The following is a 15,390-nucleotide window of genomic DNA, read 5'->3' as shown; positions in this document are numbered from 1 at the left end:
GAGCCATGGTGAAGAACACACGGGCCCCTAACTAACTCCCTGCAGAAAGGTGTGAGTGCATGACTCCTCAAAACAAGTGATTTGTTGTGACACCGAAAGAGCCCCCACAGTTGTCAGGGTGCCTTAATTGCTCCAGCGACATAGGGGACTTGGAGTGTGTCTGGATGCTGCCACTCACTGCTATGATGTGCAATACCATTAAAAGCTCCTTTCCCTGACGTTTGGATGACAAACAGCGATGGAGATATGCTTGTATACTGCGGCGTCTTTGCAGTTGTTAACATGTTGCGGCTGTGGCTCTTTTTGTGCACGAATACATTAGTATCTGTGTGTGCATAAGCGAGTATTAAAATGTACTCTTTCAGGCTGATGTCAGCAGCCGATAGAGCAGACATAACCGGTGACAGACTGTCTTCACCAAGGTTACCCAAATTGTGTGGTCACCTTAAAGCTAATGACACCCCTCTGAATTTTTCATGCTTTTCTGAATGCAATTTAGCTGTTTAAAATCTCGTCCGGTAACGAAGGGGCTTTTCTTGACACACGCCCTGCATCCATATCACCTTATTCACTCTCCCCATTGTAGCATAAAACAAAAACAAAGCACTGCCATAATGAACAGCTTGTAGTGAAAATGCAGAGGAAAGGGCAGTGATGTCAAACAGAACGGAGCAGCTTTGATGCTCTCTGTTAACTTTATTGAGCCGTGCCAGACTACACTGGGATATGTTCTTCCAAACCCAAGAGAATGAAGGAGGGTCAGCCCCACCCAGGACCAACACACACTTCACATTTCTTATTTTCAGCAGGAGGCGCAAGGGGTGTGAGGAGGAAAATGCAATATTAATTCCCCCCTGTATTATGTCTTAATATGCAGTTCATCTTGACTTTTGCACATGACTTGTCCTGTCATTTGCATAGCCTCGGCCTCCCATTTCCTAATTTCACAGTCATTATCCAGCGAAGTCCTTTTTTCTGGGCATCACTAATTTTGATGAACTATTCTGAAGGTCAACCAAGCAGCCTGGTCTTGCTGACATGCAAACCCGTACATGATGTGATATGCAGTGCACGTCGAAATGTGGCATTTACCCCCCCCAAAAGAGGATAAATAAAAATGCCCCCCTTTTTTTCTCCACAAACTTCACTTTTACTACATGCGTAAAAAATCTACTCCATATTAGTCACGCTCTATTTTTTACCAGCGTGTAAAGGCTGCAAATTTTGTCTTCGTTTCAAATGTATAATCATTTTGTCATGCCATATTACACAGTGTGATGTGGAAAAGGGGAGAGCAAACTTCGAGTTAACACAGAGGTTTTATACACTTAACCAGATCTCAATAACTGTCGATTTCATTACAAATTACACAGAGATTTCCTTCAGTGTAACTGTCTTAATTCTTTACACCTGAGGTGTGTATCTCATCACGGTTTCACACTTCGCCTTGTCAAGAGCATCTGGCTCTCAGTAACTACAGTTAGAGCAGCCTCCTCCGTGAACAGCCCCAGCAAGAGGCTATTACAGACCCCCATTTTATTACCCATTACTACTGAGGTCATTAGCAGCAAGAGGGATTGTATGCTTCTTAACCTATTGATCAATGTAACTACTACCATTTAATCCTGTGCTGAAGGAGTGAAAATCTGCCTAAGACTGGGTCCTATTGAGTGGAAGGGCGGGAGGAGCACTTTAACTGAAAAATATTGCCTTGGCCGCTGTATCGTGCCCATTTAACGCAAACACAGGACGCCAGTCGCCATTTAGAGCACTCCCATATGGTGCACTCCCTTATCTCTTGGATAACATCATGACTCCAAATGATCCACAAAAATATATCACCATCTAAAGATAGTCTAAAAGGAGACCCGTACTGGGCTAATAACTGGAGGGATCCACTGAGCCCAGCTCTAATCTACTCCACCAATATGAGAGTGTGAAAAAGAGGACATTCTGAGGATGCCAGAAATAGCTGACGTTTATGAATTTCATGAAGGTGTGGTGCTCTCCAGGTGCCTCCCATACATAAACATTCAAACCTGGAACATTCTCACACAGCTGCAGAGTGACTGGAGGCAATATACTGTACCAGCACAGGCCTGCTGGCCAAACACACAGATGCAGACAAACACACCCATGCACAGAACTGTGGCATGTTAACTGCCACAAGTACATACAGGCACACGTGCAGCCCATAATACATTGTATATGAAGAGCAAAACCACATTTTCCACAGGCACAAAAAGAAACATGCACGGCACATTGAGTATAAAAATGTCATTCTATAAAAAAACATTTAAAAAGGAATTTAAATGTTAATACTTAACATGATCAAATTATTTTTAAAAAAAAGTGTTTTCCTCAATTTGAAAAAACAAAAAAATTATTAAAATATTCCTCTTGTTTACTGCACCACTTCTGAAAAAGCGCCAGCACACAGTACAGGAAACATTTGTCATAAAGGGACACCTACGGTGGGACAACGTCTGTCTGTGAGAAACTAACAAGAGAAGAGTGCAAAATGCGATAATCTAATGAGGGAACACACCCCAGATCTGAAAACATTTTAGAGTCACTGATTCAGAGTTAATGAAGATCCCCCTCCTATCACAAGTCAGAGGTCAAAGCACGGCGAAGAGGAGTAAGGTGAATGAGGCTGCACGATAGCGCCTTTTTTCACACTAAGGCAATTAAGAGGAGCAGCAATGAGGGACGAGGAGGTGAATGTCAGTGAGCCCGACAAAGACGTTTCACTGAAAGATACGAAGACGCAGGAAAAAAGGGGGAGAAAGAAAAGCAGAGAGAATTATCAAATTTTCATTTGTATTCCCTGGGGTTGTGTTGTTTTGTGGGGGCATCAAATGGAATGGAGAAGTAAAAAAGAAATACCAGCCCCAGTCCGTTTGATGCTGTTGTTTTACCTTGGCCTGCTGTGGCGCAAGGAAACGACTTCCCATCCCGACTATGATCTCCTGCATGAAAATGTCGCCGAAATGAGGATTTCACGGGAGCTATTGTACTTAAGTGATGTGTGAACATAATTAGTCGTCGACAAGACTGGAAAGACTAATTCCACATTACCCATTCAGGTTGATTGAAATCTTTGGAGTGGAGAGAATTTCCCCTAAAAAATAGATTCACACCAATAACCTTTCCCCCTAATAATAATTGTAACAACAACAATAATAATAATGATTATTGTAATAATAATAATAATAATAATAATAATAATAATAATAATAATAATAATAATAATAATGATAGTAATAATCATAATATCTTGATTTATATTTTGTTTGTGGTTGTCATTATTGGGAAAACAACACAATGTGAATTATGCAGCAGAATTTAAATGTAAAAAGTAGGACACAAGTACTAAATAATCCCAACATATGTTAGACCACCATAATTCCTTTCTTGTCATCCACAATCAAGCTGTTTTAAAAATATTTACAGCTCAGATAAACAGGATAATCACAGCCACATTTATGCACTATATCTTCTGAGTTCGGGGCGGAGATGTGTGAGGGGGAGTGAGACTCAAATTATTTGCAACAACTGTAAAAACAAAAGTTAAGATTGCGTTTTAATTAACTCGACGACTACAAACAAACAGGTTTTCGCCGGAGCTCGACCCAGCATTGGGTTTAAACAAACAAACTGCACGGCAACGTGAGCAAGCTCTCGCCCCAGCAATAACAGCCGAGCTGCGACCTGGACGCCGTTTCCCACACTGGAGGGAGCCGCCACTGCAGGTGACCACCGCTGAGGGAGCGCACATAGGTCGCCCTCCCTCTTCCCCCTCAAACGCACACACTTGTGCCGCATCACGATCACACTTTGGTATTTAAAATGTTCACTTTTGTATTAAAAAAAAAGAAGAAGATTTGATTTGGATTTTATAAAAAAAATGAAAATTGTGTTAAAATATTATATTAAAGGTGGTTCAAATTATTCTGATACAATTCTTTGTTTCTTTTGCTTACAAAAAAATTAAAAGAAAGGAGTGTATCATACATTTTGGTGTGTGACTCACTGTCCTGTCATTCTTTCTGACCTTTTCAAGCCACACCTCCAAGTATGTATTTTACAAGGTATTTTGAGTTCTGAAACCAAGCAAACCAAATTCTCGGTGAGTGATGTCCTACACACAACTGTTCGATGTTTGCACCTTTCCCGGAAACATCTTACGACCGCTGTTCATATAAACTGTGCGCCCGTGATCTTTAGTTCACCAGCTTTACACGGTTACGCAACGCTGCGTGTTTTCAGATGCATTATTCGAGTCAGTTGAGATTTAATTAAGATCACAGCCTCTGAAATCCCTTTCAAATGAAAGTGTAGTCAAAAGACAATGGCTGACACATCCTCGTACAGATTGTTTCTATTCTCTGCACACCAGCAAGGCAAAGCTAATCCTTGTTTCCATGACGGCAGACAAGAGGGACACAAATTATGTTGCTTCTTGACACTCTTAATGCTGTTTTTAAGTGAACAGCCAAATAATTAAATTATATAAATTATATTGAAATAAATTCACACTGACAGCAGCATGTTTTTGGAATTAAGTAAAAACCAGAATATGGAGAAGAAAAAAAAAAAGAAGTGTTTCAGTCCCAATAATCCACCCTTATTTTCTAGATGCAACATGACAATAGGCTCCCTTTAATACTTTAGAAATATATAGGCTGGGACTTAGATGAATGGTTATAAAGACCTTCTGCCATAAAACACTCTACACCATGTAATCTCATCATTATCCTACCATCTCAACCTTTTGAAACACATGGCATCTCAAGTGTAATGTTAATCTTCCCCGTTTGAAACAGAGATGCACATTCTCCAAATAGCAACGGGCAAAAAAAAGAAAAAAAAAAGGAAAAACGATTGCAAGCCTTTTTCAAGTAAAAACATTTTTTAGTCGGGAAAGCCAGAGAATAACAGCAGAGAGCAGCTGGTGGCTCACTATATCACTGCTAAACTATTCCCCCGTCTCTCCTCTCTGTCTTGCCTGCCTGCTCCAGTACAAAGCAAAGACCGTCCCTGTAAAGGATATCCCAGTGAGCCGTGGGGCTCTGCAGGCTACCCCCGTGTGCCCCCCTCTCCGGGTACACAGCTAATATCTGGTTGCCTATGTCATGGTTTAGAAATGACAGGTGCTGGCAGCCCCTCGCCTTGACAGGCCACTGCACAAATAACGCCCCAGCCTGAAAGGGCTAATGCACTACTAATGAACAATAAATCAACTTTGATTACAAACTGTCAACCCAATCAGCTCGCACTCCAGCTCTCCCAAACTGCGAGTCTCGGCTGCACAGCTGCACAACATTACGGCGAACACTGCCCTGTTTAGGCTTCGCTGTCCTGCTTCTCAACTATCTGATAATCTGCTCCATCTCTCCTCCTGTCCACTTTCTTAGCTGTGAGAGCTGAAAGACTGTACCAAAGGGGAAAAAAAGTTTCAGAAATGCTGAGAAATACAACAAAAACACTTCAAAAAAGGGAAAAAAAACACAAGTTCTTCTGTTGCTATATGAGCGTATTACTTAAATGACTGCAGTAAAAATACTTGAGGTCATTAAACAACAGAAAGTCAATAACTGTCTTCTGTGTAAAACCTCAAAACTGTCAAGGAGGACTCAAACTTGACAGTAGAAAAATGGAGCAAATTGACCACAACTTTCCCCCTTAAATGTATTTTGCAATCCTTTTATTGCAAGTGCCGACACACACGCATAGGCCCGCAACAACATTCGCACACTAACTTTTCAGAAAGACATGAGCGATGACATTTAGAGTGACAGCGTGTCTCCAACGTGGTTTGTGGTGACGGTGTCAAATATAGAGCTGTGCCAGCCACTGTCTTAATTCACTGTGACACCATGAGGAGACTGAGGATTAGTCCAGGCCATTAGAGCAAGCAAAGTCTGACCAGCACTCATTAACTCTGGGGAACAAGTCACAAAATACACAACTAGCAAAACATAATTTGGAGAAAACAAGTACTCGCACACCCTTAATTCAAGGATGTAAACAATGAAGCTTAACAAGTATTTTCTTAAAAAAAAAAAGAAAAAAAGAGCAAAATACAAAAACACACACAAATGAAAGTAAAAGAGCTGGCAAACCTGTCTCCTGTTTTTCCTAGAACTTTCCATAATTTGAACGTGTACAGTATTAGATCCTGCTTAACTGGTTAGCTCACTATCAGCAAAGTCAACAAAACTAAACAAACACTGTAAAGTGACAGCGAGAAACTTCATGTATGTGGTTAGGCAATGCAGAGGAAACTGTTGCACAAGCTTACAGTAAAAAGCCAAATTCCTGAAAACAACTAACAGCACAGACAAACAGAGACATCATCTCCATACAGTCTTGCTCTGAAAGGCAACATATTTAGAGACAATAAATCTAACATACATGACTTTATATATTTCTCTTAACACAGCAAGCATGCAAACTGACAGCATCTTAACAACAAAGTAAACCCTGGATAACTACTCTTCCCATAGGAAGAAGCATGACAAAATTAACCAGCTACAATGACAGAACGTCAACAATGGACAGACAATAAAACTCCTTTTCTCCTTTTCCCTCTTCAAATTAAATTGTCAAGTTTTTTCATACAAGAAAGCTGGCAAAATCACAGAAATCAATCATATTGACAAACCTGACAAACTCCATTTAGCTGGCAGGGTAAACAGAGTGCCGGGCCACGCGGTGTGGAGTGAAGCAGAGCGGAGAGTCGAGCAGCGAGGGGAAGAGAGAGAGGGAGGGAGAGAGAGAGCGAGTGTGAGTAAGTAAGAGAGAGAGAGAGGTAGGGGCGCGCAGGCTGGCAGGCAGAGAGGCTGAGAACAAGCGCTGCTGTGCTGTGGAGTCTCCAACCTTCCTCAGGATACAGACAGATTGCACGCACAAGGTTGCTCCCTGGCTGACAAGATACAAAACTATCCAATCAACCACGCCCTTCTCCACCAATCACAACCAGCCTTCTAAACATAATCAATTCAAATGGGGCCACACAATAGGAAGCCGCGGGCTGGGCTGCAGGTGAAACTGTGCCTTTGTGTGGGGGCCCCTTTAAAAAAAAGGAGAAAGAGAAAGAGAGAGAGAGAGGGAGAGGCAGAGAAAAAAAGGCACAGTTGACGGCTGTTAACCCTTTGACCCCTGCCGGGACTCGGGCCGTGCTATTGAAACAATGGGAACTTAAAGAAAAGAGGCCCTTTAATTAAACAACAGATAAGTAAACACAGCTATCTAGCGGAAAGAAAGAAAACTGGCCTTGCTATCAGCCTCTTTATTGTTCTGCTAAATAGAATTGTTTACAGTGCTGGAACAAAGGCACAACTCATTTTACATGCTGAAAACACTAAATGCACACAAACAATTCACAAGGCTTTGTAGCTATTTTCTTCCTTTAAAATTTCCCAAGAAAAACAAATTCTATTTTAGCCTAAAATAATATAATTATGAGATTAGGGTAGCTTTGTATTTTCTGTACTAATGCCAATCTTTTTATAGTTTGTACTTACAGAGTTTACTATAGGAATCAACCAGTAATAATATGCAAAACCAAGTTTGAGAGTATTCAGCCATAAAATCAACCACAGCAGCATAAAAAAAATTTCAAACCAGTTTTTAAACACTTATCCCTCAATTTGGCCTCAGACAAGCTAAAACCACTTACATTAACAGCTAACATTACACCAGCTACCAGGCAATCCATCCAACTCCATCCCAATGAGAGCAATTAGCTGTCATGATATCATCACACTCTTTAACACCCGTGTGCACTCAGCAAGTGGAAAAGACAGAAGAAGAAAACAGGACCCTGCCACCTACTGGAGATCTTACTGAACTCCCAGGGAGAGACAGTAGGGCGAAAGCCCTGACTGCTGACAACCTATATGTCTTATCTTTCAATTGAGCTACCTACTCCTGAACAATATTTATAAACATTTAATTACATTCCACTCTGTAGCACATCTAAACATGAGAAAATGGAATGAGTTCTTAATCAGTCCCACTTCTGTAACAACATTAAAATCAGGGTTACTAAGTTGTGCAACCCACTTAAAAGAATTAGACAAAAGCACGAGGAAAGATTAACACCTCACTTTGTTAATTATCATGACAATAAACACAGAGCTGAATAACAGAGCTCTAAAACACAGCTCATATCAACAGCTATAAACCCTTGGCCAAGGATGAAGGAATGTTCATGGGATACATTCCAGTCCGCAAACACACTGGTAAAATAAACAGAGCGCCTGCATAACAAGCCACTGCTCTCATCTGCTAATAACTAACAATGAGCTCTGCTAAGCTGGCCTGACCTATATAAATTATTGACTGGGACACCTCAAGTGTCAAAAGTGACAATTCCAATACGTATCATAGTGAATAATTAAGTGGAAGAAAAGGGGCTTTTATTTTCTATCTGACACCCTCAAGACGCCTCACACAAAAAGAGAGTGACACGCAGCCATGTGCTTGCAACTACACGCATGCACACGCAAACACGCACAAAGTGGTTTAGGCTACGGCCACGCTATTCTCCCCCGGCACTCTCCCTGGGGTGGCATGTCGGCGTATTCTCAATAAAACACCTTCTTAGCAGTAATAGGCCACTGTTCTCATTTCAACGCTCCCAAAGGCCTCATGATAAATTTAGCAGACACACAGTTCAAGCTTCTCCTCTCACATACTGTCTTTCTAATCCATTGCCTCTGTGCCTGCGCCATGTAAAATAATTACACATATGTGTCGATGTGATACACACCCTATGTGGATTTTTTTTGTTCCTGTGCACACAGAAACATCAATATTCTTGAGCCTTGAACCCGTCCCTTGTGATAGTTTACCGAGAGTACTGAGCGATTGTGTTCATGACAGAGTGGATGACATTATAAAATACTCCCATTTCCTGCTCGAGTTAGAGTGAAAGAATGAGTTAATGTCTGGCCTGAGCTATGGCTGAAGATAACGACTCGGCTCCAATTACAAAGCCTTCCCAAAACACTAACGCAGCCAGTGAATAAGCTGCACCGGCATGCCAACCAGTGTCTTACTGCTACTACATTAAGACAAGTAGGGAAATGGAGTGGAAGCGGAGAACAAATTCATTCTCATTGCTTTTCTTGAAAAGCGCTGGTGACCTGGACCATTGTCATGAGAAAACAAACACACCCTTTTTTCCTCTCCTCTTGTGTGTTTGGAGTATTTCATTGTTTACTGGCAGAGACTCAGCAGGGCAGGTGTGGGACCTATATAAATAACAGCTGCTCTATTTAATATAACCTACATAACATATTTTTTCCCTGTTATTTCCATTTCAAATGTTATTTCAAAAGTACAAAGCTTTTAAGAAACAATTGTAAATCGAACAAAGTGTGTTTTCCGAGCTACAGCAAAACTTCACACTTTGCAAAGTTCAGAAAGAAGTGACATTTGATTTAAGGGGAAAAAAACTGTTATTTGGTGACCCACTCACTTGCACTGACGCCGCACGGGAGAGCGCTATGTCATTTCTGCAGCAGTAAAACAATAGCACAAACAACTTTTGAAGAGGTGGAGAGTTTCTATTCAGAGCCAAACCAAAACCGATCGCATCTTTTATTTATCGTGTTATTATTTTTTTCTACACTTCTGTACCCTTGTTCCTCTCTCGCATAAAACTCTTGCATATTGTTACTGTTTATTAAGTCAATCAAAAATAAAAGACAGCGAGTCCGCCTTTAAATATCTGCACACTACTGAAGGAGTAAGTCACATTCTGAGCGAATGAGGTTATCACCCGGAGCAGAGAGGACTTACAGCAAGTCACGCCTGACTCACCATGTTCCTCGTGGTCTATTATATATGGCTTTGGTTATTTACTTTTAATTTTGACAACCAGGAGCACATTGTTTAGTCAGCACATGTGAAGTCTGTATTTGCAAAATATTTCCTGAGATGATATGCCAGCTAGTATATAACGGAGCTTCCAGTGCGCACTAGTGTGGTTTTTCACTTAGTCAAAACAAAAACACTTTTGGGTTTGAGCAACATCGATTTAGGGAGGTGGGGGAATTTTTGTCTTGTCTTTTTTGGCGATTGATTCATCTTTGATTTAAAACGAAAACCATATTAATACAAAGAAACCCAGTTCTTTTTACTAAGCAATAACAATGATTCTGCGGTGGCTGCCAGGGTTAAAAGAGCGTCACAAGTAAACCTAAAGCTGCAAATAAGTTACTGAGCGACATTTGATATTTGGGTTCTGCTATGTACCAAAATAATGCATTATCATGGGCGATGAGCTATGCATAAAATTTACAGTTAGTTATCAGATTTGAGTAGAAACCTGTCTGCCTTTGGGTGGCTCCTGTCATCGCTTTTTAAAGACTAAAGAGGAGTCTAATCACGAATCACTACATTACTTTGGCTTTTTCTGCACACTATATGGATAAAGCGGTTAAGCACAATTATGGTCTGCTGTTAAACATCCAACACAAATATAAAATGCTCCAAATAAAGCCCTCGTGTCGACCTGTATATCTGTATCACTCTTCTGCTGTCTAAGCAGTAACAGTTTACTTTATTCGAGTCTTAACCAAAAGTGAAAATGGAATAAGAAAATTGCCAAGCTGTCAAAAGTGTGCATTGACACTGACATTGAAACTGCATTGTGAGCTGATGCTGACTTGACTGCACCTTGCATAGCTGTTAGTGTTTATAAATGCTATGGCTGACTGTGCACCCATCCATCCTTCTACCGCTCTCCAAAGGGCGTGTGAATCACTCGAAAAAAAACGACAAGCATTAAAATCAAGACGTAACGCCAGAGGATGACATAAAGATACGACAAATTTCAGGGGAAGTGTATATGTTTGTGTATCCGTGGGGATGACTGAGTGGGGTGGAGTGTTGCGAAGGCTGACTGCTTGAAGGGAAACATCAGGCCTCCAATGAATACAGAGGGTCCAGCAAACAGCAGAGTGGCTCCCAGCTCTGTGACTGGAGTCAATTCGACAGTCATCAACTTGGCTGGGCGAGAGCTCCCACCGCCACCACCCCCCTCCCTCCCACTTGGCTATGTGGAATCAGGACAGATGACTTCATTCTGACAGGATTATCCCAAACCTGGTTCTAATATATACAGTACACATAATACATTTTTACAATATGACAAGCAAAACAAGCGACCATAGAGACGGCCTATTCCCCGGCACCGGTCTTGGCTTTGTGCTGATCTTTCCTGACAGTATTTATCACCTCAAAGCAACGCACACATCAGAATGAGATTTCATTACAGAATCACCTTGAGACAGCACCTAACTGAATAACACACTGCATTGTTGTTGCTATGATTTTATGAAGTGACTTTCTTGTGAATGGGCATATCTCTGCTAAAATGTTTAACGACTTCCCTAAGAATGACTCACTTCAGTAACAGCGGCGTGAAATCAGGCTACAAACGGCATTATCAACGACTATTCCTTCTCTCACTATGCTCAGCACTTCTTTTTCTTCATATTTCTGGTCTATAATGCTCTAAATATATTTATATGTCACTCTAAACTAAATCTAAATGCACAGAGATTTTTTTTCACACAATAACCAACCCATGACATGAATCTAGAGTCCTGCCTATTGTCACCTCGCCACTGGGCGATCGCTGCTGTGCCACTTTGGGCCACTGGCCGGCCAGACTGCGGAGGCACCTCGAAGTGCTGCCTCAGATCAGCCTGCAGCACTGGCTGAGCTCCAGCTGACAGGCTTTGGCCTAGTGCTCTAATGACTTACAGATTGGAGCTCTGTGGTATACATGTGTCAGGACAATGCCATGGGCCTACTGCAAAAACAGTAGGAGAGGGAGGGAAAGCCGCCGGCTTCTCCCTGTCCTGTCAGACAGAGGCTTGGCCCCTGGATTGTGTCACATCACGCTTCCCCCCAACAGACCACAAATGAAGGATGTGAAAAGCAAATGCGGGGAGGAGGAGGGGCATTGGAGGGGAGCTCTCTAACTTAAAAGGCTTTCATCCTGTAAACTGAAAAGACATTATCTTTTGACCTGGAGATGCCCTCCGCGAGGCTGTACACTATGGTGTGAGAACAGAGTGAGCAAAGGAGAACGAAAGAGAGAAAAGAAAAGGGAAAGAAGAGAGGATCGAGGCTTCAGCTGGTAATAGTGTAGATAAGGAAATTGTCTGGTTTTTAAACATTATCTGTAGTTTCTCTGTCTGAAGAATAACAAGTGATGCACCTTTGACATTATGAAAATGTTCAGCGAAATATTTATCAGTGAATTGTGAATAGTGTTTCTCATTTAAAATAGAAGGCCAACACATAATTACAATAAGTGCAAAAACTTTTAGGGTAGAAGATGATCTTTACTTTAATATGGACAACAAAGCTCTCAGTAAAGCAATCACTTTCCCTCTCCACAAGCAAACTACCTCTGCTAAAAGCCTGAATTGTTAACACGCTACATTATGCACCTGCCTCTCTTCAAAGCAGCCGTTCGTGTATTCTCATTACAATCAGCACAGACTGACAGAAATCAGTCGCTGTCATTCAGCAGTAGATGCAGGAAACTGGCTGCTGGCCATGTACCTCACCGTACTGAATGCTGATCTTAAACACAATCCTGGATGGGAAACAAGCATAATCTGGATATTACACTCAGAGCATAGACACCATATTGACACAACATCTCCTGCCCGGGTGCCACATAATCCCCTGTAGTAGGTGGATGCGTGCACAGGTTCCCTTGGAATGAGGTGTAGTTAACCAGCCGGTCTCGTGTGCATTGCCGCAAACGAGCATCAATTCCCCCCCTCCCCCCACCTCGGTGCTGGTGGACTATCAGCGAGGGTCCGACAGTGTTGTTCCTAATTACCTATTTCTCCACTCCTGATCCTGCGGCTGGCATAATTAGTTACCTGGGGCTGCAATCCAATTTGAAGTGATGACAAGAAAGTGATCCATGAAAAAGTAATAAGTTAAATCCAATTTCAGCCTGCCTCTAATTAAATGCACATGGAACTAATGAGTCAAACCCTACCATTTCACTGATAATGGTAATTAGCGGGGTGGGAGTTGCCGGCTCTCGTCGTTGTGCCACTGTAGGTGTGAAGCGCAAAAGGTAAAAGCTGCATGGATTCTTTTAATTACATGTGTCATTCTGTCAATGTAATTTACTGGCTTTTTGACCAGTCAAGTATGTTTAGCTGCTTTCCAGCATGCATAGCAGCTGTTTGTATATCTAGCATGATTAAAAGGCCTCTAGGCTGCTGAGTATACAGCGCAGGCATCTTTATCCAACGGCAGGGGTGGGCGGTACAGGGGTGAGGGGGCTTCGGGGGCACCCCTGCTGAAGATATAAAACCAAAGAGCCATTTAATGCTGATCAAGGATTCTGAGGCTTGTTTGACTCATATTTTTTTTTCCTTTAGTGCTCTGTGCAGGTCAGTTTTTTTTCTGGATGTTTCATATATACAGTGCTTCATTATTTTTGACTTGAATGAATTGGAAAGTGAGTCACATCTCCAAATGAGTAAAAGTCTCTCTGCACATCTCCTCGTGCCTAATAGGAAGAACACTGAGATGAATGGAGTCTCGTCTGCAGATCAGGTGCTTTTATGAGGTGTCAGCTTACTACACAGTCCCATAATTGTTGGATCATGTCTTTTGATGACCCAGTCCAGCTCAACAGAGAATCATTATCCAGGCTGTGTGATGGAGATAGTGAATGTTCTGTGTGAAGGAGACTCCTCTAAGCACAGGGTTTGTTCTTAAAAGAGAAAATGACTATCTGGTGTTTGAAAAAACCAATGTTTGCGATATGGAACATAACAGAAATGCCACCAACTGAAAACGTTAAACTAAATGCAATGCACACTTGCACAGAATGGCCCAGTGATGTCTGCGCCTGAATACTTATCCTTGTGTGTGCACTGCTAGTGGTTGGGCTGGGTTTAATTAGTAGAATATGTAATTTGGAGATAAACAAACACTCGTCTGGACTTGTGGTTTTTTCATAATGGCAGTTTCAACTCAGCAAAATGTAGCATAGGACATTAGAGAGCAGGCAATTTACAGCGTTAGTTAGATACTACAGTGAGCCTGAGCTCTCTTCACAAGAACTGGGCAGAAGAGGGGAGTAAGAGAGGGGGGGCAGGGGGAAAGGGCCCGACTCTCTTTTCAATAGCTGAGTGACAGCTTGGCCAAGCTCTCTGTATACATTAATAAATTAGAATTTTAATTTTGTCTTTGTCTGCAGGAGATGGTTTAGTACTTTACTATGTACCAACAACTGGCTGTATGCTGGAATCTGCCGTTGTGGTCCCCTCTGTTGACCTCTGCAGCACAATTCCCTGGCAGGCTGGGGAAACTGTTTAGTTTGATCCTTTCAACTTATTTGAATCCTGACAAATATGCACACAACTGAAAGGTCATCACAGTCATATTTCATCCTCTGGAGCTATTCCGAAGACATCTGCACAACAAAGAGGCTTTTCCACAACCTGACATTAGACCTAGCTGCTACAATAGCTCATTAAAAAGGGCCCCCAATGGGATAGTAAGGGTATTAAATATTATATATATACACACAGAGAGAACAGGGCCTCCGTATTAATTACCAAATATGCCCTGAAGTCGTTTGCAATTTCACACTGACACAAACAACCGCTCCTTGTTCAAACAAAGATATACATCTCTGAGGCAAATGTTGCATCAGAAATACAGCACTGTCGATCTTAAAAGCAAGATGAAAAAACAAAACAAAAAACCCCCCGATTTTTTCCCCGCTGTTTTTTTTCCTTTGCATTACAAAGGCAGTTCAAATAAGTGTCCCACCACCTGTTTACCTCTAAAATACCTTTGCATTCTCCCACCCCGTGCTCATGTCTCTCTGTTCCACCTTTAAACCCTCCGCCTGGAACACACACCCCACTTGCGGTCTGCTCTAGAGCACCTCCTGCTGCCAGAGGTATAGACTAGCCTCTTCTTTTATTTCTGCTGTATTTCTGAGTGTGATGAAAAGAAAGCAAGGAAAGAACAAAGCCAAACTCCCTTTAGCGGGAGGAACTGAGCTCTTTCTCTTCTAGCTTTTCCTCTTTTCCACACTTTCTCCTGCTTGCAAACTTCCTAAACAAAATGCAGCCAATAAAGGCAATCCTGTCTACTGCAGTAATCTCAAACAGTGATAATCCAGATAATACTGGATGAGCTCATGTGATCTCAACCGGCCACAATGAGATTTTTCTGTGTGTCTGGCCTCTAAACAGAACCCCTTTTTACATAGTGGTACCACCTCCAGTGCTACCTGGATGACACAGGGTTGAGCGTGTGTGCCGCTAAATCACACATAATGCGTGAGCATACATAACTGCAAATGTTGCA

At 41.9% G+C, this 15,390-nt stretch overlaps 1 protein-coding gene across 18 annotated transcripts in view; it reads right to left on the bottom strand.

The window, feature by feature from the left end:
- Positions 1 to 15,390, bottom strand: part of foxp1b (forkhead box P1b) — a 145,707-nt gene that overhangs the window by 35,083 nt on the left and 95,234 nt on the right. The window contains exon 1 of one of the 18 annotated variants that reach the window (XM_042227150.1): positions 6,671 to 6,955. The exons of the other annotated variants lie outside the window; for them this stretch is intronic. The gene's annotated coding sequence lies outside the window, so the exon portion shown is untranslated. Of the gene's footprint in view, positions 1 to 6,670; positions 6,956 to 15,390 lie in introns of those variants that run through there. 18 annotated transcript variants of the gene reach the window in all.

Source organism: Haplochromis burtoni, unplaced genomic scaffold (genome assembly GCF_018398535.1).
Source record: "Haplochromis burtoni strain Fernald_Lab_line unplaced genomic scaffold, NCSU_Asbu1 Contig_245, whole genome shotgun sequence".
In the NCBI taxonomy this organism is placed as follows: Eukaryota; Metazoa; Chordata; class Actinopteri; order Cichliformes; family Cichlidae; genus Haplochromis; species Haplochromis burtoni.
Note: the sequence above shows the minus strand (reverse complement) of the source record. Positions and strands in the feature narration are given on the sequence as shown.